This window comes from Fukomys damarensis, unplaced genomic scaffold (assembly GCF_012274545.1).
Source record: "Fukomys damarensis isolate Sample0158 unplaced genomic scaffold, DMR_v1.0_HiC HiC_scaffold_4, whole genome shotgun sequence".
Lineage (NCBI taxonomy): Eukaryota > Metazoa > Chordata > Mammalia > Rodentia > Bathyergidae > Fukomys > Fukomys damarensis.
In genome coordinates this window covers 42,718,788-42,737,077 of record NW_022900916.1, presented here as the reverse complement: position 1 = coordinate 42,737,077, position 18,290 = coordinate 42,718,788, and the positions used below count along the sequence as shown (strand labels likewise).

The following is an 18,290-nucleotide window of genomic DNA, read 5'->3' as shown; positions in this document are numbered from 1 at the left end:
GGGGGGGAGGGGGAGGGGGAGGCAGAGGGAGAGGGAGGGAGGGAGGGAGAGAAAGACAGAGAAACAAGAGGCACAGAGACAGAGAGACAAGGGATTGGAAGGATAGAGAAAGTACTAGTTGAATAAAAGATACATACAGGGGACTGTTTAAGGAATGTATTCTTAATATTATTTTGGGGTACTGGTTATGAAATGTATCAATTGTTACAATTCATCAAACTTACTATTTATAATCTGTGCATATATTATTTTATATAAATTGTACCTTGTTTTAAGTGAATAATGTTAAAACAAAGCACCAAATAATGATGTATATCTGACCCAACTGTGTTTCAAATAGATAAATTAGGGAGAAAATTTCTATTAACAAATATTAATGAAAACTTCCTACTTCCTTTATGTAGAAAGAAAACATAATACCTCAATTTACAACACATAAATAAAGCACACTGTGTATACATCTTATTCATTTACTTCCATTTGAAAAGTGAGATGTCTCTAACAATACCTCAAAAATTATGCCCAATATTCAGAAAAGTAATACTTTAAAATTATGAACCCTTATGGGCATGATGGTGCATTCCTGTAATCTCAGCACCTACAAGGCTGAGGCAGGAGTATCACTGTGAGTTCAAGGCCAGCCTGGGCTATATAGTGACTTCAAGGCCAGTCTAAACTACACTGTGAGACTCTGTCTAAAAAAAAATAATTATGAACATTTCCATTAATGGAATTAAATTTTTAGAAATACGGTTATTTGACATTATTTGAGGTGTTGTTAGTCTTTTCAAGAACTACAAATATACCCGATTATCATTATAAGGGGCACAAAGTACTTAAGAGCAAGTTGGCAAGGCAAAATCAAATTTAAACAGTGCTTCCTCTTTTAACTAAATAAACCAATTTCCTGGAAATTATCATGTACAAAGCAGATCAAAGGTGGGGTGGCAAGGGGTTGATGGTAGAGCACTTGCCTAGCAAGAGCAAGGCCCTGGGTGTGGATCACCTGAACTGGAGGGTGAAGGTAATCTAGTGAAGACAAATGGAATGCAACTGTGTATGTGTGTGTACCCTCTGAAACAGTATGTTGTGGAGGGCAGGGACAGGAACAACAAAACTGTTCACCTCCAGGGAATAGTTAAGGCCATATGTCTATTGATAATTGTATACGTACTGACATGAAACAATGTTCACAAAAAATTAATGTCTATGTTTGTGGGGTAAGTTTGAAACTTCAAATTTCTAAGTCAAATGAAATTAATTTCAATAAATTTTATGCATCTGAATAAACATACTACCTTTTAAAATTATATACTCAAGTGTTGGGGATTTAGCTCAGTGGTGCTGTGCCTGCCTCACAAGCACAAGGTCCTGAGTTCGATCCCTGGTATTAAAAAAAAAGTACTTAAACCAAAGCAATAAAGAATTATATACTTTTTTATACTAAGTCCTGGAAAGCCAGTGTGTACTGCATACTTACTAAACATCTCAATTTGAATTAATCACTTCTCAACTATTCAATAACTGCATGCTGCTATTGTCTATCAAGTACTGTACTGGATAGCACAAGACTAAATCTTTAACACTAAGGATTTTGTTTTTAATGAGAATGAAGTTATTTTTAAAATATGTCACTTGACTGCTATCAGAACATTTTCCAAAGTCTCACAGCTGTTTATTACATAAGTTTTTGGATTAGTTCAAATTATTTCCTAGTATTCTGAGTATTCTGGGGAAAATTCTTGTAGTTTGAAATGAACAGGTTGGTCTTGCTTATGAAATAGAGCTATAACAATACAAAAGTCAATTTAAAATGTAGTTTTCTGGTATGTATGTGGTTATAAAACCAAAATTCCCTGATTTCCATGTATTTTAATTGTAAATTATACTAGGAGTACTATGTATGAGATTATAATCAATGTATATTTTAATCAAATAGTTTAAAAAGCTTCTCAAACTTTGAGTCTTTCTCAGAAACAGGAAAAATATAATTATTAGGAACATCAAAAAGTTTCAATATTTTAATGATTCATTCTCAAATAAACCTTAAAATTCCTAGTACAGCTTTTTTCTCTCATGAAGAAAATACTAAGAATTGCATAGACTTTCTCATTAGGAACCATTCAAACAATAACAAAGCTGAGTGAAATATTTTGTGTTAAAAGAAAAATAACCCACCAACCTAGAATCCTACATCCAGTGAAATTATTCTTCAAAAGTAAAGTAGTTTCTCAAAGACAAACTGAGAGAGTATGATATCTGTAATTCTGCCTTGCCAGAAATGTTAGCAATTCTTTATAGTAGAAAAATGATATACAGTAGGTCAGAAGTTCAAAGAATGTTTAAAGAGAGTATATTCTTATTTAAAGAATGAATGATGGTTGTTTTATTTTTAATTGACCTAACAGTTAACATTCTGATTGACAGCAGCAATGTAGTCAATAACTACAGCTTTAGGTTAAGTAAAATCAATGACAGTAATGCTACATGGGATAAGATGGATAAACTAAGAATACTCTAAGATATTCCTACTACCCACGAAGCAATAGTCTTATCTGAAACTGGACTAAGATTTGCTTTGAATATAAAACATATGTAAACAAAGTGTATAACAAATACAAACAAAACTTAAATAGAAGTATAACTGATATACTAAGAGAAGACCATGCAATCACATGAAATGCTCAATTAAAACCAAAGAAAGCAGAAATAGAAGCAAAGAAAAAAAAATAGACCAGGAACACCCAAAAAAGTTACAAATATCGCTCATCTTCACTTTATATATGAATGGTCTAAATTCACTAAAGAAGTTGTTACAATAGATTTCTTAAAAAGACACAAACGTTATCTACAAGAAACAAGTATAAAGACTTAGAATGATAAACTAAAAGCAAAAAAGATGATATAACAATTATTAATGGGTAAGTGCCTAACAAGAGTCATATAAGGCTTCTGGGACACCAGATAGGAAGACCGAGGGCTAACTGGCTTCTGAGGCAAGCAAGAAGAAAGGCGGCACACAAGCCTATTAACATGCCTGCAGGGAAAGGTTAAAACAGCTGAGATCTGTTGTTTACTCAGACACGTATCATGGAGTGTGGGATACAGATGAATCCTGTGTACTATAATTACCTGTACCCATGAGTGAATAAAGCCTAAGTACACCAGTCACTTGGGGCTCTCTGTCCAGGGAGATAAGAGTCCCCTTTCCTCCACCCCCCTTTTAACCTGATTCTGTGGCTCTTTTCCTTCTCATCAAGCTTTGCTCAGGTTTGAGCTCATAGGCTGGTTCCTACAAAGGTCCACAAAATTTCAAGAATATAAACTAATCTACTATTGTAGTTAGCGGTCTTAATACCTCTCTGTCAATATCTGATCGATTGGGTAGGCAGAACAAATCATTAAGGATATACCTGAACTAGCCAGCACCATCAACCAGATCTGCTTGCTACCTCTGGAGTACTTCATCTAACAAGAGTTCAATGAAAGAAATCAAAGATATAAATAACTAATACAAGAATATTTCATGTTCATGAATGGGAAAATGAGTCTTTCCCAAAAGAATTTACAGATTAAGTGGTACTCCAATCAAAATCCTACTAGTTTATTTTATGAATATCAAGAAACTGATTCTAAAGTTTACATAGAAAGAAAAATGACCCAAAACTGTCAACACAATGCTAAAACTAAGAACAATGTCAAAGGACTGACATTACTTGATTACAAGATTTACTATAAAGCAAAAGTTTTCAACAGAGTGTGGTATTGTTGAGAGAATAGACAAAAATATTAGTGGAACAAAACAGAAAGCTCAGAAGTAGTCCAATAAAACTATAGTAAATAAACAAAAAAATTATGTAATGGAAAAAAAGATAATAAATGGTGAAAAAATTGTACATCCTCATGCAAAAAAAAAATCTAAAACAAAAAAATTACCTTACAGAAAAATTAAATCCAAATACATCAAAGATCTAAATGTCAAACACAAAGCTATAAAATTTTATAAAAGAGAACATAAAAGAAAATCTTGGTTACCTTGGGTTGGTGATGACTTTTTACTTCCAACACCAAAAACACGATCCATGAATGGAAAAAAAAAAAGAAAAAAAAACTGTGAAAGATACTGATAAAAAGAATGAAAAGACAAGTCACAGAGAAAATATATGCAAACTGTATTTAATAAAAGACTTCTAAAATAGAAAAAGAATTCTTAAAGCTCAACAAGAAATCATACAATTTAAAAAGGGGCAAGAGATATGAACATTTCACTGAAGAAAATAAACAGATGACCAACAGTCATATGAAAAGATTTTAACAACATAATGATATCAGGTAACTGCAATGAATTCAAGATACAACACAAGCTTATAGGTTAAAATCCAAACACTAGTAACACTAAAAGCTGGTGAGAATGTGAAACAACAGAATAAGGAGACCATCTCTAAAGGCTACATACTGTATTATTCCAGTCATATGACATTCTAGATAAGGCAAAATGAAAGAGAATGTTTGAAAACCAGTAAATAGCAAGGTTTGGTAAGAGTGGGAAGAGATGAGTAAATGAAGTGCAGGGTATTTTCAAGCAGTTAAATTATTCTGTATGATGCTATAAGGGTGGACAAATGACTATGTATTTGGGAAAACCCAAATCCATAAATCTATACAATACATAGAGTTAAACTTAATGTAAACTATCAATTTAGTTAATAATGTATAATATTAATTTACCAATTGTAACAAATTTACCACACTAATGCAAAATGTTAGTAACAGGGTAAATTAGAGGAGGACAAAGGGAGAGGAAATATACGGGAACTCTACTTACAATTTTTCTATTAGCTTAAAACTACTCTTTTGATCTTTTAATTAAAAAAAAAAAATCCAAGCCAGCTACCTCTATGAACTAAGCAGTCAATCCTTCAAGCTTAAATATGGTCTAATAACTAAGTATTGTATGACAACCGAAGAACTCCAGCAGCAAAGAGCAAAGGAACTACATAAAGAAAAAAAGAAAGAGAAAGAGACAGAGAGGAGGCTGCAAGCTTCTATTAAAATACAGTGATAATAATTACAGTAAAGACTTCATATGACATAAAAATCTCATACTACCAAAAATTCAAGAGTGGTTAAGAGTCAAGATAATTTTACAGTATGTGCCATTCAATAAAAGATTAAAAAAATAGGAAATCAGGATCCACAGGGAAAAATAAAACAAGAAAACCTAGTTATACAGTAAAATTAGCAGACAAGGACATTAGGACAATTATACCTGTATTCCATATGTTAAATAAGCCACAGCAAAGATTGAATATATTGTAGTGACAGAGTATATAACAAAATTAAATTTCTAGAGACAAAAAAAAAAAAGTCCAAAATAAAAAACAGTGCACGATGGCCTATCAGACACTGTAGATAAAATACTTGTGATTTAAAGACACAGTGAGCTGGGGGCATGGTGGCACAAGTTTATCAATCCAGTGATCCCCAAAATTTATTAGGAAGGCTATGGCAGAAGGACTGACTGAGTTTGAGGCCAGCCTGGACCGCATAGCAAGACTTTCTCACAAAAACCAAAACCAGATGTACCAATGCATGGGACAACTTTCAGCAATTTAATTCATACATAACTGAAGTGCAGAAGGGTGGAATAGGACCTGGATATTTGAAACAAAGTAAAATCTGAGAATTTTCCAAACTTAAATTTAAACAAAAACTCTCAACCTATGAGTCTATACCCAGCAAAAATACGTTCCTAGATTCAGGGAAAAACAGGTATTTTTAAAGTAAAGCTGAAAGAATTTATCAGCTTGATATGTGAACTATGTGGGTGGGAAGGAGAGTGACAGGGAAGCAGGAAGGGAGAGAAAAAGAAGGGAAGAAGCAATTATGCTTGCAGCTGATGGGAAACAATACCAGGGAGAAATCTGAATCTACACAGACAAAAGGATTACAGGCACCAGAAATGATTAGAAAAAGCTATTTTTTTCTTACTATTTAAATCTATTTATTTAGGTACTTGGAATCTAACTCAGGTCCTTGTACTTACCAGGCAGGCGTGGTACCACTGAGCTAAATCCCTGGTCCCATATTTAAATCTCTTTAAAAGATAACTCCATCTTTAGAGTAAAGAGTAAAAACATATTATAGAGATTATAACATATGTGGAAGTTAGCTATATAGCAACAACATAACACAAATAGCCTGTGGAGGAAAAATGGAATTATTGCTATTGTTAAATTCCTATACTTAATGTGAAGTGATAAAATGTCCCTTGAAAGTAGTAGTTTGTATTAAATTACAGGTATGTACTATAAACTCTAAAACAATTAAAAAATAAAGTTACAACTAATAAAAAAGAACATTAAAACAAAACAGTGTGGTAATCCAAAGGAAGGAAAAAGGAACAAAGAACAACAGAAAAAAAGGAAAAGAGGACTGTTTCAATTTATATCCTGATGTCTCCCCAAAGCCTTATGAGCTCATAGGTGAGGTTTTTGAGTGTGGCTGGATCATGGGTGTGTGATACTGGTTTAGTCCACTGATAGGTCTATAGCTGGGTGTGATGTTGGGAGGTGAGGTCTAGTGGGAAAAGGTGGATCACTATGAGTGGGTGTTGCCTGGAAAGATATATACATCTCTCCTCCTTCCTTGATCCCTCTCTGCTTCTTGCTTTCTGTTATGGTTTGTGTCTAAATTATCTCCCCAAAGCTTCATGTGTCATAGGTGGTGCTTTTCAGATGAGGCTTGATCTGAATTAAGTGATGCTGGGGTCAATAGTGTGTGATTACTAAATTAGTCCACTAATTTGTTTGGCATAGTTCTAGGTAATATTAAGGGTGCTCCACTCTGGGTGTCAGCGCTACCCTCCTTAATGGTGGTTAACCTAGATAATATATAAGGGACAGAAAGAGGGTTGTGGCTGGTGGCTTGTCCCTTGTTGTTTGCTGCCTTCTGCCTGATGCTCTGCGATGCTCCTATACCATGCCAACCTGCGCTGAAACCAACTATGAAATGAAATGTCTATGAACAGTGAGCTAAATAAACCTTTCCTCTTTAACTTTGGGTGTTGGGTATTTTGTCTCAGGAATGAGAAAAGTAACTAAGGCACCTTCCTTTGAAATCTGAGCGGAAGACTCCAGGATCCCACACCTCTTACATTCTGCATGCCTGTACAACTAGTACCACTTGGATGATGCCAAGGTTTGCTAATATGCTAAAGCAGTAGCCTGGCCCTCTTGGACTATGGCTGCAGCAACCTCTGAGGGCTAAACTCAGAAAACATTTCCTAGAAGGCCCTAAAAGAACAAGGTGTTCTGAGGCTTTCTTATCAAAGCAGAATCTTTCAAAAATTTTTAAACTCTTGACTGTGCAAAAGGTGGGGACTGGCCAATTCTTGAGATGCCTTCAAGCTATCATTTCTACTGTGTTGCAGCAGGCTTTTCAGTGCTTACTGTTTTAGTAACTCTTATCCTGAGCCTCACCTTTATGGGCTCTTCCTTCAGGGCAGAACTACAAATGTTTCAAATCACTCAATTCCTGATTCTCACTGAAGATCTGGCTAAAAACAGCCAGTAGTACCCATGCCACAGACTAAACAATGAGATGCCTTGACATCTCCACCAGATCAATTAGTCTTCCACCTTTAAATTCAGCTTCTCACAAAGTCTTAGGGCATGAGCAAAACGTAGGCAAGTTCCTTACTAGAATGTAATATGTATCAGCTGTAGTCCAGTTTCCAATAGACTCCTCATTCCTATCCAAAACTTCATGATCCTGGCCTTTCCTGTTCACATTTCTAAGAGCATTCTGGTTTTCAGAACTCCCACCAAAATCACCCACCAAGCTAGCTTACAGCAATCCAGGGCTTCTCTAGCTCACAACCCAGAAACTTTTCCAAACTTCACCCACAATCCAGTTCCAAAGTCTTCTGAACCCCACGGTCAGGTGCAGTCACAACAATGGCCCCACTTCTAGTACCAATTTTCTGTATTAGTCACTTTCCTATCCATGGGGGAAAAATGATTGATACCTGCAAGTTAAAGGAAAGGTTTATTTTGAATCACAGTTATAGTGAGCTGCCTCCACTGTGGAAGGCAGAGCAGAGGAAAGCTGCTTAACTCATGACAGCCAGGAAGCGGAGGGCAAGAGCCAGGGACAAGAATATATCCTTCTAGTGATCTACCTCTTCTGATAAAGCCCCACTTCCTAGTTGAATATCTAGTTAATAACTCATCAATGGATTAATTCACTCATGAGTATAGCACCCCTAGATCTAGTCAACCTCAAAAAGCCCACCTCAGATCATATGACAATTTTGTGGGGCAAAGGGATCAAAAGAACATAACAGCTATAAACATTTATACAACTTACAAATAAGTTCAAAATATTTAAAACTGACAGAACTACAAGGAAAAACTCATTGAAATTAGAAAGAATTCAGTATCCCTCTCTCAATGATTGATACAGCATATACAGAGACAATTCATAGGTTAAAGAACTGAACACTACAGTCCAACTTAACATAAAAGAACACGCAATAAGATGCCACTAATGCAAAATTTAAGAGGAAATGTATAGTAAAAACACAACATATTAGAGAAAGAAAAAAGGTCTCTAACCAATTATCTTAAGATTTACCCCCTTAAGAAAAACTAGGAAAAGCAAATTAAAATCATAATAAATAAAAGGAAGTAATAAAGAGCAGAGCAGAAATCAATAAAACAGAAAACAAAATTAATAGAAATGAATGAAATTAAATCAGGTTTTTTTATAAGACCAATAAAATTGATAAACCTCTAGACTGATTGGAGAAGGGGCATATGATGACAAAGATTTATTTTAAAACACAGGCAAAGAGTTAGTGGGTAGAGATAAAGAGCACCCAGGTTAACAGGTACATACCAGTTTTGTCATGTTACTCTAGTTTGTATGTATTTGTAAGATGCCATAATTTTTTTAGAAAAAAATATGATGTAGGTATATCTATTCTTCATATAAACTGCCCACAACATTATTCCTTTCAGATACACTTATATAAAAAGGGTAAGAAAGAAACCATGAAGAAAAGTTTTCTATGGAATCTAATTATACATTAGAGGATGAAGAGGGTAATGAATTATTTTAACTGTATAGCACATTGTGTGTGTATATACTAAATAATGAATATAAACAGATATTACTTTTGTACTTTAAAATGCTAAATTAGTATGTTTTATAAGAAAACTATGAAAATGGACTAAGACTTAATAATAAAAAAACACTTCCCACAGAAAACCTCACACATCAATTCTTACTAAATTAATCTTTAAAACTAATGATACTACAAACCAAATCAAATCTTTTGCTAAGGGTAGGGCTGAAGGTTAGAGCCTTAAAAATGTTAAGCAAAAGCATACTAAAGTAACAAGAAAATACTTAAGGATAATGATCAAACTGTATGATTATAAATACTGCAATGAAATTCTGTGTACTGGCCAAGAAATAGACGAATGAAAAAAACAGAAGAGAATGCCAAAACAGATCTAAGAACACCTATTAATTTATTCCATTTTAAAGGTGATATTTCAAATAGGTGGGAGAACATAAACTTCTTAATAAATGGTGTCAGGACAACTAGACAGCCATTTATTAAAACATAAAGCTGAATTTCTACTCCATTTGTTTTCCAGTGTCAATCTAGAAAGATTAAAAACTACATGTTCAAAATAATACTATAGACTGTTAGAAAAATGTGGGCAAATATTTTTATAATTCTGAACTGGAAATGTATTAAATAAAACTTATATAACTGATTATTATATTTACTAACCATACAAAATTAAAAACCTGTATATAATCAAAATACATTTGTCAAAAGATAAGTGACAAACTACTCAAAAAAAATAAATTATATCTTAACAATGGAATTCCTTCAAATTGCCAAGAAAAAACAACCAAGAGAAAAGTGGACAAGAATTGGCAATACACAAAAGAAATATAAATGGATAACAGACATGAAAGATGTTCAGTTTTATTCCACCAATTGTTTTTGGCTGTCAAAAACAAGGCTTTTAATCCTGTGATGAGAATATTTTGTTTAGTAACAACTGTTTTGGAAGACAATTATGTGGTATCTATTAAAATTTTAATGTTTGTATCCTCTGATTTTCTTTCTAAAACTTATTCTATAAAAATATTTGAAAATGAAATATACATATCATACTTCTTGCAAAAGTGTAAATCTGGAAAGCCAAAATATTCACTGGATTAGTTGAACTGTGTCCTCCAAAAAATTTTGTTAAAGTACTAACCCTATATTTGTGAATGTCACCTTACTTGCAGAAGTAACTAAGGGTATGTACGGATGTAACCAACTCTAAATGAGGTCATTACGGCTGACCCTACTCTAATATAACTGTTGCCATTATAAGTGTGAACAAAGATCAAGAAAGAATATCAGGTGATAGCATACACAGACTAGAGTGCTAGAAGAATCAACATGCCAAGGAACCTCAAGGGTTGCTATCAACTGCAGCAAATTAGGAGGCAGGTATGAGACAGATTCTCTTTCAGTTTCTCCAAATGGACTCAAACCTCCCAAAACCTTGAGTTTTAGGTATTTGGCCTCCAAAACCATTAGAGAATGAATTTCTGTTTTAAATTACCTACTTTGTCACAGCAGCCCTAGGAAACTATTACACCCATTATTAAAACTTCACATATTATAGTAACATAAAATGCAATGTAATAGTAAGAAGTATACAACAGATCAGTATGTATAAAATCATCTTTCTGGTAAACAAAGAACATCCCTCAACCAATAAATAGATAAGTAAGTAAGAAAAGTAAACCAGGTATACTGGTGTATGCTTGTGATCCTGGCACTTGAAAGGATGAGGCAGGAGGATCACTGCAAATTCAAGGCCAGCCTGACAATAAGACATCTAAAAAAACAAAAACAAAAAACAAAAAACATTTCTCTACGCTTTCACCTCCCTACTGAAATCCACCCTTCTCTGATGATGGCCAAATCAAAGAGCTAGACCAGTGATGGAGTGATGGTGAACCTTTTAGAGCTTTCAATGATACAAAGAGTTTGCTGCAGCATGTGTGCCACAGGTCTGCTGCTACTGGGTAGACTGAAGTCTTGACCACGACAAAATTCACAGATCTCATTCCATTTCAAATGCCTCAATAATTAGTACTGTGTAAAGTATTCCTATGATTCTTAGTACTTTGCCATTTCTACTAGGAGGTTTACTGTCTCATAGAATATACACAGCTAACTTAATGTTGCCATTTTTTTCTTCCACAATGTTTCTAACATCTAGCCTTGCAGCAGCAACTAGATTTCATTTTTTGTAAACTGGAACAACTGGTAATGACTACTTTTAGGTATATACAGTGCACTCAGACACCACAACTGGACTCACAAGAACTGCTCTAAGTGTTTAGTAGTATCTATCTACACATAGACCAGGGATTTCTACTCATTATTTTTGCTCCAGATGCTGGTACAATTCAGGCTTGTCAGCCAGACCACGCATGCTAAGAGAATGGATAAAGAAGTGTTTAGTAAGCTTTAAAGCAATATTCAATTTTTTCTATTATGAGTAATAATTTTCAATTTCCCAATCTCTAGAACCTCCTACCTAAGTTGCCATTTCTTGAATCAAAAATCTTAGTGCTTCCTACCTACGGAATAAAGTTCAACTCTTAAAACTGAAGTTCAGAGTCTTCTAAAACCTAGCCTCAATTAACCTTGCAAATTTATGGTTCTCTATTTCCACTAAATATCCTTCTCAATTCTAGTCCAGTCAATCTATTTAACATCTTCAAAAACTCCATGCACAGCCTTTTCATGGCTCATTTCAAACTTTTGTTGGCTCATTTCGTTATCTTTGAACCAAGTTGCTTCCTTATTCCTGACATAATTTAAAGACCTATTTAAGCCACACTATGATAAAGCAAATCTCCCAATGATATACTCTCTCTCATATTATTTAAACCTTAAATAAACACTGGCTTATAGTGTGTATCTTTTTGTGATACTTTCAGCCTTTCCTAACTATACAGTACACAACTGAGGAGTAAAGCCTGGATCTTCCTTACAACTTCCTTATACTCCATGATACTGGGAGGGTGCTATGTTTAGAGCAAATACTCAATACTTGGTATTTCATCGATAAAAGAAATCATTTGGATTTCTGACTAGCTTTATAGATCTCATACAAATTAATTAGCTCCTTTAGTAATAAGTAATAAGGAAATTTCATAAGAATATAGGTAATCTCTGATGCTTTTTATACTCAAGGGAACATTTAATTTTTTAAATTTTGGAACTACAGGTATGATAAATAACTTCATCTTTAAAAAGACTTAGCTTTCTCCATATAAGATTAAAGATTTAACTTTATTTTATTTATTTTTTATTTTTTAAGAGAGAGAAAACAGCCGGGTGCCAGAACAACCAATGCTGGTGCGACAAAGGTGCTTTTATTGGCAATCAATTGGGGTAAAGGCAAGCTTCATGCACTTTTCTATGGAAATTAATGTAAACCAGGCTCATAAAGGACAAGACAAAGCATTCTCGAATTAAGAAGAGAATGACAAAATATATGGTTTAAAAGTTTAACTTTATAATAAAATTTGAAAACATTTCACTGTTGTATAATTAATTTTAAAATAAAATTTTAAAAAATCACTACACTAAGGCAAAGGAACACACTCCTAGACAAAATAATTTATAACAAAACTCAATTCTACTTGCTCTTTCAAAATTTCTATGTTCTATTAAAAACTAAAATAGGCTACCACAATACTTCTAACAAAATCATTTATTTAAATAAATAGACAAAAATAAAACATGAGACTACAAGCATAGATTTCATTTGAAAGACTTATTACCAGCTTTTACACAGACTTTTACAAATCATGAATCAGGAACACTAAAACACTGATGTACATTGCAGAAGTTGCTCACCAGCAACTACATGCAGAACACAGATCTTCAATACCTCAGCTAATACTTAAGCAGGCTCAAGTTTTAAGCAGTGCAGGGAATCTTGAATATTCTAGTCAAACCTTATTTCTCACATGGGACTGTATTATTTCTAGACTTGATAATATGAAAGTATTTATATACGTAATATTTTTACATTAAGAGATAATTTTAAAAGGTGTACTTTAAATAAAATCCTTTACAGTGTCCTCCACAGAAGAAAAATAGCCCAAGAGTGAAGAACGCAGAGGCAATAGAGGTAGGGAGACATATTTAGAGGACCCAGGAACTTTACAAGCTGCTCCTTAACTCTTAGTTTACAGACTCTACATTTAATTGACTTTAAATAAAATTACTGGAACTAATTTACCTAAATCAAAGCAAGTATGACACAGGGTTCAAAATTTTTCTAAAATATCCCTACAAAAATAATAAGAACTCTAAACTGAGAACTAAATAGAATTAATAACAATTCTCATACACTTCTAAATTCCCAGAGTACTTTATAAACCTGTTAGGCACTCTTAAGTGTATTACATAATTATTTCACTATTCTTTGAAATTCCTGACTAAGCCCATTTCACAAGTCTAGCCACTAAGGCTCACAATAGCTAAGAAATCTGCCTGTGTTACAGATCTCAGAATGACCAGTAACAGAATTTATAATCTGATGGTGTTGGACACTTCTAAATCTCTTCTCTGGCTTGTATTTTACACACTATTGGGCTCACCTTTTTACTCAAAATTTGAGAAGTAAATTTTAATCTTTTTTCTCCTTCCAAACCACTCAAAATGAAATACATTCACAGCCCTAACTTTCCACCAGTAGTGCCTTAATTCAGGCAGTCATAAAGCCAAAGATTCTTTTAGGCATATCTTTTCCTTTATATTTATTTAAGAATTACTACCTGCTTTTAGAATAGAAACAAATTAACAATTACTGCTAACATCAAGGAGCAGAGTTGGACCACATTCTCTTCCTAATAAAAAAGTTCTAATTCCATAGGGCATTAGAAACTGCAAGTTTTAACAGCTTGATCAAGCTACTGAAAATGACAAATATTAAAAATGATGAACAGGCTCCTAAGAAATAAAACATGTGAACAATTACAATTATTCAATCTAGAAGTAGACCCTATCTGTGGTAGATGTTACAAAAGTTACAGAGAACTACAGAGGCATAAAGTTCTCCCAGAACTGTATAAAGTGGTGGCAAACCCACAGCACTCGTGCCATAATGGGCTGTTTGTACTGTTGAAAGCTCTAAAATGTTTGCCATACTGGTATACAGAATGACAAGGAAAAAAAAAAAAGTTAAAACAAGTGCTAAGGAATTAAAGGAAATTAAAAGATAAAGGTAATTAATAAAAATGGCTTCTTAAGTACTAAATCTTGAAAAAACAAATCAGGTGAGTATGACAGAAAGATAATGATCACCATTATCAAATCCTATCTATTTAGACCAGAGACAGGTGCTGAGGGCTAAATGAAGGTTTTCTTTACCCTACTCTTTAATTTCTTACTTATGCAGAACTGTATATACTAAACTTCACTTGGCAAGGACTGCACATACTCTCTACAGAAAGTAAATACCAAACTAATTGAAATTTCAACAAAATTAACTACAAAACAAGACCTATGAATACCTTTATAAACCTTTTAAAATTGTCCTCCTAATATAAGTAAATACTATGAGATAATGCATGGCATGGGAACTATTCATGTAAAAGTTCATAATGTTATGTTTATCCATTACATAACTTTAGATGACATCTCAATTTCTAGAAATTGTTTTAAAAGCTGTGGCAAAACAACAGATTTACTTAAGATTTACTTCTTTCATGAATTCAATCACCAATACAATCTCATTAACATCTGGGCATATTTACAGCTATGTACGCTTCACCATGCTTGTTTTGCTAGTGTTTATAGTGCCTGGATCTGCTGCAATCCCATTTCTCACCCTTTATATCTAAATAAGACTAAGTTCTGGGGAAGCCTTTTTAATTGTTCTTGAATTTTCACTGTAAGTGCTTTAATTCAGGACCTCATCATATTACATGTGGATTTCTATAAACAACTATCTGATCTCTATCTCCATTTTTAAACTTTAATCCACTTTCTGTACTAGCTTAACCTTTACCCCAAACATCTAAAAGTCAAATCTGATCTGTGGCTCCTCACTAAGTACTGTAATATTTTCTCAATTTTATATTACCTTTACAACTATAAAATGCACTCACATCTTCTTAACTTGTTTAGTTTAACCTTATCTCACAAAATACAGCCCAAAGATTCAAGGAAAACCTATTACTTTCAATGTTTCTTTTCCAATATAACATCCAATGTTTCCAAAGTGTCATTTCTAGGATTAGCCTATAAGAAAACAGTGGATTTTTAGTTCTCAAACTGTACATTAAGATTATTTGGGCTGGCATGCTGGCACACGCCTATAATCCCAGCACTTGGGAGGCTGAGGCAGGAAGATCACTGTGAGTTCAAGACCAGCTTAGGCTACATAGTGAGTTCCAGGTCAGTCTCAGCTACATAGTGAGACCCTGTCTCAAAAAACCAAAAAAAAAAAAAAAAAAAAAAAAAAAAAAAAAAAAAAAAAAGAATATTTGGTAAAAACAGAAATGCCAAGCTCTTTCTTGGACCAGTGAATCTGAATATTATTTAAGAATTGAAATTAGTCATATGTATTTTCTAATAATTTCTACAGTGGTTCCAAAGCATACCTAAATCTGAGAAGCCAAGGAGAAACTCCTGTTCCATAACAATTAGTATGCTGTTTCACACCTCCCAACACGCTAATGAGTACCCATTAATCTTAGAGAAATTGCCCCTTCTAAACACCTTTTATTCATCTCCTCTCACAATCCTCTAAACTATGAAAAAGTTCTCATACATTTATTATATACAATCCTTCTAACCACAGTACCACAACTTTACAGATGAAAACACCAATTCTAACACTCCATGACATGGTTTCACTATTCTATATATCAGATAATCAATTCTTTGACAGAAAAGTTAAGACATTTATGCCAAGTGACCCTGGGATTGAGCCCACATTTGCTAGCTACAGAGCTACTGTGTTTTCCATGGTGATATATATCCTCTTACATATTACTCTGAAGTACTGACTTACTCATCAGATTAAATGTTTGTCTCCCTTTTTAGATATACCATGCTCCCCAGGCCAGGCAACAACCCTGATTTTAACCTCAAAATTTAGTTATTCAGTATCTGGTTGAACAAAAGAGGAAGGTAGCTCCTCGAGAGTTGGTACTGTGACTTTTTTCATTTCTTGAATTCTTAGAGAGCTCCGACTGTATTTCTTGCCTAACACATTTCCTCTGACCTGTAACTTTATTGCTGGATTTATGAGTCAGTGTACACTCACTACCAAAACAATCTGCATAGTCAAAAAGAGGAGAAAAAGCTTATTCCAAAAAAGCTTCTTACACTAACCCATTGTCAAACTGGGGATTTCAAATTTTAAGGTTAATCTTCACAACAATTTTAACCCACAAGAGCAGGCAATTGTAACTGTGCAGTTTTAAATGACTGAAATCCAAAAGGTAAAACTGATTAATAATAGATGGCATAAATTAGCACTGAATACTGACAGCCTGCTTCAGCAATCCACGAACGATAACCGGCGAGCAACACTATCCTATCACAATCTCCAGCATCTGTCATTTTTTTGAAGCGATCAGTAAACACTATTAGTAAGTACAGAGCAATTAGTGTATTTGTGTACAAGAGTAATGTTCCTGTCTAAAGTTAATGTGTATGGTGTGTAAAACATAGTACAACTACTTCCATTTTTAATACAGATTACATACCAAATGTAGAAAGGCAGCAAAACTGACATTTTTCCCATTTTCGGGTAACAGTCTAAGAGAATGGAGATATTAAGTTGAAAATAAGCAAAAATTAGTGCTTTAAGTATCTTATATTTTAGTTACATTAATTTTTGGTGAAATGGTTATTCCCTTACCACCACATTTTAAAATAAGTTTTAAAAAACCCTTCTGAAACAATGTGTAGAGGAAAAGTACAAACGGTCTAAGCATCAGTTCTGGGTTTCTACTTCAGCTACATTACTAAACTTCTGTGAGACAAGCTCACTGGTTCTGTTTCCTTATTTGTTTTAAATACTGCAATACAGCAGGGAAGGACTTGGTCACCTTAAGGTTGTATCCTAAAATTTTCATTTCACTCTTACCAGTAAACTCAGTGTTCCTTAATGTCTAAATTCTTAAATAAAAAAAACAAAACAAAAAAACCTGAAATCGAAGGGACCTATTCAGCCTCGTAATGGATGGCACAAGATATAAACAGCAGACTCATAAAGTTAACAATCGGATAACTTTCCAGAAATTGGCTAATCTCAATTTCTTAAACAAGCAAGTGTAGTCACATTTGACATCGGCACTAAGGAAGGTTATAAAATGGCACTGCTGTGTTGAAACTCCCCTACGTTCCAGTGGCACACACTCTGCAGGTGCTAGCAAGCAAAGTGGGGAGAAAGAGAACCAGTGAGCATCTTAATAAACCACAGTTCAACCCTGTCACCTCAGGAAGAGCGCCACGAGGCCTACACCAAGGAGCAGAACCTCCCCACCCCCAGAAATGTTAGCAGCCAACGTAATGAATGCTTCCGTCAACAACACACATTCCCCTTCCCACAGAATAGCTCGCTCCAACTGTCCAACTGGGGTTGGAACTGGGCGCACAGAAACAACACACGAATCATTCTTGGTCCCAAAGTACGAACTACTTGAGATACCGGTTTCCCTGCGCATGGCTGCGGGGAGAGGAACCTCCTCCCATCAATGCCAAAAGGGGAAAAAAAAAAAAAAAAAAAAATCAGAAACCAGGCCTACGAGTGACTGCTAGAGAAATGAACCTTGTTTCTCTGCAATGGGGAGCACTAGCATACCCGGCACTTGCTCCAATAGGAAGAGCGCCCGGGAACCTAGGCTGGACTTCTTTCCCTCCTGGAATCCTACAAAGGGGAGATTAAAACCCGAACAGTTTCATTCCCCGATCTGCCCACTCAATCCTCTGGCATTGTTATGGAAGGTGCCCTCCAACAGTAGGTGGCGAAGCGAGGGCCGGTACAAGGGTCCTGTTCGAGATTAGGCGGTTCTTGCAAACAGAATCCCCTTGTGGTCTGAGTAAAGTTTGAGCAGCAGCAAGGGCGCGGACCAGGGCCCGACCAGGCTGGGCTCCAGGGCAGGCCTGCGGAGGTGACACTCCCCAGTCCTCCAGCAGCTGGGGGAGGCGGCTGCCGGCCGGC

At 34.7% G+C, this 18,290-nt stretch overlaps 1 protein-coding gene across 1 annotated transcript in view; it reads right to left on the bottom strand.

Annotated features, from left to right (window-relative positions):
• Wasl (WASP like actin nucleation promoting factor) overlaps positions 1–18,290 on the bottom strand; it is a 63,358-nt gene that overhangs the window by 44,523 nt on the left and 545 nt on the right. The window lies entirely within an intron of this gene.